The 6,769-nt window shown below is 39.8% G+C and overlaps 1 non-coding gene across 1 annotated transcript; it reads right to left on the bottom strand.

Moving 5' to 3' along the window:
- On the bottom strand, positions 910–981 carry TRNAR-UCU. Its single transcript has one exon. It is a non-coding gene; the product is annotated as a tRNA-Arg (tRNA).

Genomic DNA, 6,769 nt, shown 5'->3' with positions numbered 1-6,769 from the left:
TATTACGACCAAGGAAAGAAAAAACTCAATAGTAATTTGAGCAAAGGATTTGAGGATTGTGTGCTATGTTTGGCATTATCGGTACATGTTCAGGTTTGGGGAAGGCTCAGAGTTTATGCTTTGTGCGGATGTCATGTTCAAGGAAATGAATTCAGCCGGTTGCTTCTTTGAGAGGGTGTCCATGTACAAGTAGAGCCTTGGAGTTAATTATATTCGGGACCAAGTCCGAGTGGGTAACTCTCAACAACGGTCCTATTCGATTCCTTGGTATGGTTAAGTATAGAACCTTTCCAGTGGATTATCAAAGGGGCTTGGTGTATTCTATGTTATCATTGGTCTGTGGTGTAGCATTGGAGGAATGGGAGAAAATACCTTCAGATTCATAGAGGGAGTATCAGAATGAGTGTACCAGTTAAAGATGCGAAAGTGCGCACAAGGAGGGTATGAGATGGTTCGTGGGTTTTGAGGCAACATGGTCTCATAAAATAGGGTCACTCAGGATGAATGCGATTTGGGTTTGTTATATTTTTAATGGAGCTATAATTATTTCTAAGGCAAGTCCAAAGTAAATTAGAAGAAGTTGGTTAACTAGCATATGCGGTAGAAAAATGGATGATCTATTCTCTTTTTTTCAAAAAAATCATCTTGGAGATTGTGTAATGCTTACTCTCAAACTCTTCGTTTACACAGTAGTGATATTTTTTGTTTCTCTCTTCATCTTTGCATTCCTATCTAATGATCCCGGACGTAATCCTGGACTTGGATTCAACTATTCAAACAGTCTTTCTTGCTATCGAAATCTAATATATATATATATATATATATATATATATATATATATATATATATATATATATATANTCTTTCTTGCTATCGAAATCTAAAAAATATATATATATGGAAATAAATTGCGTCCAATAGGATTTGAACCTATACCAAAGGTTTAGAAGACCTCTGTCCTATCCATTAGACAATGGACGCTTTTCATTCTGATTTTTTTTCGTATTTTAACTTTTTGTTCGAAAAACAAAACAGAAAGAATCGGAAAAGTCCTTTTTTGGGGGGGTCTGGTTTGCGAAAGCAATGGGAGACTTGCTCCATAACCCCCCCCCCCCCCCCAGATTAAAATATTTAGAATANAGAGACTTTTGTCCCCAGTATTCTCTATGGGCAAAGGCGCTCAGGTGCGCTTAAAGTCTTATTGGCTATATCGTCGCCACCCCGCCTGCTTTAGTCTCAAATAGGGCGCAAATTGAGGTGAACAGACTGGACCGAGGAACGCTATTGGATCAAATGACAAAGACATTGTTGAGAAAAAGATGACTTTTCCCGGATGAAATGAAAATTGGATTCATGTAATAGGAGAAAGATTTTCCATACCTTAGCCGGAAAGATATGTGGCCATCGGTTAGCAATGGTTGAATCGGCATGATGGTGGCAATAATCAGTTCCTTTAGCGTGTTAAGTTATGTAGGAGATTTGTGGCGGTACGTGCGAGGCTTGACAACCACCGTAATTTGATTTATTTGGAGGTATTCTATTATAATGGCATGTTATGTGTAGATGGATCCAGAAGAGTTATGATTGTTTAGACCATTACTTGAGGATTATATTTTCTGCAGTTATGGGAATTTAGTCTCGTGTTGCAATAGTTCTCCTTAAATGAGTTAAGTTAAAGGTTTCTATATCATGGAGTGTTTATTCTATTAGTGGCTCAGGAGTTATGTTGGAATTCTTGTACGCTCGCGTATTAGCATGTTAGGTGCAGTGAGCAGCATGGGAATTTGAAATTGAGGATTAAGGTTGTGGTTCAGTGTAGACAAGAATGTTACGAGATCGATGAGCAGGAAATAATTCAGATGTTTAGAGTAAGCTGGTGTTGTCTTTAGCGTCACTTAAAATCAATGTCCTGTGTAAGGGGCTTTATGTACTGATTTGAGGATTGTCGATTCGCTTTACAGCATTGTATGGCCGGTGGTGTGGATGTGCAGACTTTGTTACCGGTGCGGAAGGTCGTGGGAGCGTATCCCACGGGAAGATTGTATAAGTTTGACATGTAGTCACTTGATTGATTGAAGATTGAAACCAAGTATGAAGATTATGGTACTATCGCAAATGTGAGAGCTTAGGCCTGGGAGGCGCTCAATTCATTTAGTTGTGAACTGTGGAAGTTTGTTCCAGATTGGACGGTTGTTCTTATGTATCATGAATAGGGTTGTTGTGGATCCTTGGAAGGTTATTAGCCCAGTGCAGTATGATCATACTCGGCTTGAGGTCTGTGGGTGGATCTAGATCTGAATGCGCTCTATATCAGGCCGGATGTGTTTATTTCAGCATAACATTGCTTTCAGATGGGCCTTCGGGCCTTGGATGTTATCTCTTTCATCAGCTATTCCGTGTAATCTCCATTGTACCATGTGGGTTGTGAGATGCTATGATTATTCGCACTCGTATTGAGATCCCATATTCGTGGTATTGTGAGAACATGTGGGCTCTCGAGAGGAGGGTCATTTATTTCACCTTAGTTGTTCTTGAGTTTTGTAAAGTATGGCGCTATCTGTCTTCCCAGGGATGATATTATACACTTGGCGTGCTTGTGGCCAATATTTGGGCATTTCATACGTATGGGCATTATGTCTTGATGGGTATTTCTCTATTTATTATGATATGCGGATCGGGTGGCACGCCGCCACAGGTATGCTATTTGTATCGGGTTGCACGCTGTAACGGTATCATGTGTGGATCGGGTTGCACGCTGCAACAGTGAGATGATTAAGCAGGGTTCCTTGTATTTATTGTTGTGTGTCCTGTTTCTTACCTCTGAGAAAGGCTCATAGTATTTGATGGCCATTTCATTCTTACGCGGGCTAGATAGTTCTTTTCCAGAGTACATTCTACCTTATGTGTCATATTCAAGTTGTAGCTTGTTGGCGCATTTATGGCGTCATATGAAATCATAGTTAGTTTTTGCGGTGGCTCATTGCTGGAGCAGCTTATACTGGGTGAGACGAGATTATTGGACCTGGAATCAATGCGATCGGATTTATATAAGGCATATTAAAGAGAAAATATTGTTATTCATTCCAGAATGAGGTAATGGTTCTTGTCAGGAGGAGAGACTCCATAAATTGTGACTCGGCAGGTGGTTATGAGTTTCTACCCATCTCTTCTATCGTGTCAGTATTGCGAGAGTTGAAACAAGGCTTATGTTTGTTATGAGGTATACTACGGGCTTCGGGTCAGTGGGAATTTCAGTTGTTGTGCTTGGGGGAGATTGCCTTGGGAAAATAAGTTATGTGGTGCACGGTGTGATTTCAGCGGAGGAGCATGGTCACATTGGGTTTAGTGTCTGGTGATTGATGCGGTGTTCATATGTTGGAAGCAATCCTTGTAGAGAATTTCGGATGCTGGAAATTGATTCTAAAGCTTGTTGGCTAAGGTAGTCGGAAGGATCTTAAATATGGCTCGGGCTAATATTCTCAACTGCGCTGTGGTGGCATGGGTAGGTCCACAAGGTATTAAACACTAATTTTGGAAAACTCCGGAGCAGTTCTTAGCACGTTCGAGGACGAACCTATGTTTAAGTGGGAGAGAATGTAACGACCTGACCGGTCATTTTGAGCTGTAGCACGTCGTTCGACACTTTGAGGCCTTGAGTAGCTTTACTTCAGGTATTATGACTTGTATGTGTGGCCGGAATTGAATTTCGATTAGTTAAGAGTTGATTTGGAAAGAAAATTCTAATTTCGGAAGCTTTAAGTTGGAGGAATTGACTATGGTTTGACTTTTGAGTAAAAGACCTCGGAATCGGGATTTGAAGGTTAACAGGTCTGTATGATGATTTTGGACTTGGGAATATATCCGGATCGGGTTTTGGATGACACAGGAGCATTTCGGCGCCTATTGTGGAAAGTTGGCATTTTGGAAGAATTTCATGAATTTGGGTTGAAGTGTATTTTAATGTTATCAATATCCGTTTGGGATTTCGAGCCTGGGAATAGCTCTGTATGGTGATTCTAGTCTTAGGGGCGTGTCCGGATGTGGATTTGGGGGTCCGTAGGTCGTTTCTGGGTCATTTGGCGAAAGTTGGAAATTTGAAGGTTTTTGGGAAGTTTGAGCAAGAGTGGACTTTTTGATATCGAGTTCGGATTCCGATTCCGGAAGTTGGAGTAGGTCCGTAATATCAAATGTGACTTGTGTGAAAAATTTGAGGTCAATCGGACGTGCGGAATTTTTTTAGAAGTTTTGAGTTTCATGACTTGATTCATGCATCTAGGCGTCCGATTTATGCTTTTAGACGTTATTTCGGTGTTCCGATCATGTGAGCGAGTTCATATGAGGTTTTTAGACTTGTGTGGATGTTTGGTGTGAAGTCCCGAGAGTCCGGGTGAGTTTCGAGCGCGTTCGGAGTGGTGAAGAACGTCAGTTCTACTGGTTTCTGGTTTGGGCTGCAGGTCTCGCAAATGAGAGGTTTTAATCGCATTTGCGAAGAAGGAGTTCACATTTGCGAGGATGGGAAATCACTTAGGGGTATACATTTGGGAACATTTTATCGCTTTTGTGAAACTGCCCTCTTTGCATTTGTGAAGATTTTGGTCGGAAATGCGACCTTGGCAGGGGTGGCTCTGCTTCGCATTTCTCATTTCCCTCATGAGAAGGGGTCGGTACATAGTTTCACACCTCCTTTTTCACTATACCCCCGTAAAGGGGTATAATAAAGGAGTTTTTCCAATTAAAGGACAATCGAAACGGGATTTATTATAAAAAGATTCAGAGTCGCCACTTCGGAGATTTATGGTGTATTTTAAACAAACATATACACAATCACGATAGTATTTTAAACAGCCCTAAAGGCTTTTCTACGAATATTAATCATTTTATATCTAGGCTATGAAACTAATATAAGGACCACGCAATTGTCATTTTTGCCCGGCATGGCCCACCTCGACTTATTCTAACTGATCCACGGGGCCATAGACTGCCTACTAATATGGCACACCCTAAATTAATCTAATTCCGCTTATATCCCCTTTTAAATTCTAATGTTTGTGTTAGCTAAACAAGCAAATTTGCGTGATTCAAATTAAGCAAAAGAAATGACAGATCCGATAACAACTGGCTCGAGACATTTCAACCCCTCATGAGAAGCTTGAGGCCATCCCAACAACGACTAAAAGAGGGCCAATTTCGATTCCAACTAACTTCCCAAGGCAAAACAGCACAGAGCATTCAGGCCCGGGCTTGAATGAGCCCAAGTCTACTGAAGAAAGATAGTCCAAAGACTCAGATTCACAAACGAGTAATGAGCAGGAAAATTCTTCAAATGGGCCGACCTACAACCCAAGTTTTCAGACCCAATTGGAAAACACCTAACCAATACAAATTCAAATCCCCATCAGACATTACATTACTAAAAAAAAAACCTTTATCCTTTTTAATTAAACCCCACATCAGTTGCTGGGTATCCCTAGAATTGGATACCATTCTCACTTTGAGACAGATTCATACATTTCCCATGGAAAATTAACACATGTATTTATCCTTCTAATGTGATTTACACAGTCCAAACCCAGGAATCATTCAACTATTTAAATATCCTATAATAACACAAGAAACAATATGTACAACCCATTACCAAGCCAACCCCAAACCTTATATTTCAAATTCCCTTAATCATTCAAATACCAAATAAAACAAAACATAAAAATCGATAAGTCACTCAAATGCAGCAGTTAACAGAACACTACAGTCTCTATTGAACATGAGCCTACCATATTTAAACATAAACTATGAACACAACTACTAACCAAATAGAACATGTCCAACAAAAATAGCTGATAACCAATTTAATTCTGTCCTGTTCAGCGATAAATATATTTAATCACGATCCTTCTAAGCCTGGCAACACAGATTGAGCATGAAATTGAAAACGAAGGAAAGCAGAACTTCAGTAACAACAGTCATCGACTTGATCACATTTTCATATTCAAACTCCAAAATACATTCAGGTGATATCCATGGTGTTAAAAGATACCTGGAAGCAAAAATAAGAATAATGAAGGGTCAGCACTCCGCAAAACAATAACCAGCAGCAATGCAACAGTGTTAGCAAGTTGAACCCAGTCCAAGCTTCAAACCAATTCAAAACAGACTCGAGTCCAATTTATACACCCCAAATTCAAATTGAAACAAGACTCCAAACCCAACTTCAACTCAGGATCAGACTTTGAGAAACCAAATCAAACCATTTTAAATCTATGTAAATCAGAAAACTGCTTTAGAAATTAGAAGAAACCTCAAAGTTCAAGTCCCAAAACTCAATGAAACAATAATCTTTTTGATATTTTTAGCCGCTTGAAGTTTTTCTGGATTTCTTAGCTCTTAGCTCTAACTTGCAAGGCAGGTATAGGATGCCTTTATATGCAAGCATATAGGGCAGACTTACAAGTTTTCCCTTGCACTTCTAGTCCCTCCTAACTTTTATTTTTTGCCATTTAAACCCTCATTTTCTGACTTGTTACCCAAGTCATAGTGTCAAAATTTAAAAATAAGCCCTTGCTAGAAGCTTCTAGGGGTTTCTTAGGTGGTTACTGCAATATTCCCTGATTGAATTACCTAATATACCCCTAAACTCCTGAAATTACCATACTTAAATGGGCTATGGGTCAAATTGATCCTTGGGTTGAATCCTCTAAGCAACCAGCCCAAAATTGGGCTTAAGGGTATACCCTTCGAGCCCAAAACAATCAAATGAACCCCAAATTCTGAA

This window comes from Nicotiana attenuata, chromosome 10 (assembly GCF_001879085.1).
Source record: "Nicotiana attenuata strain UT chromosome 10, NIATTr2, whole genome shotgun sequence".
Classification (NCBI taxonomy): domain Eukaryota; kingdom Viridiplantae; phylum Streptophyta; class Magnoliopsida; order Solanales; family Solanaceae; genus Nicotiana; species Nicotiana attenuata.
The sequence above is the reverse complement of the archived record's forward strand: the minus strand, read 5'-3'. Positions and strand labels throughout refer to the sequence as shown.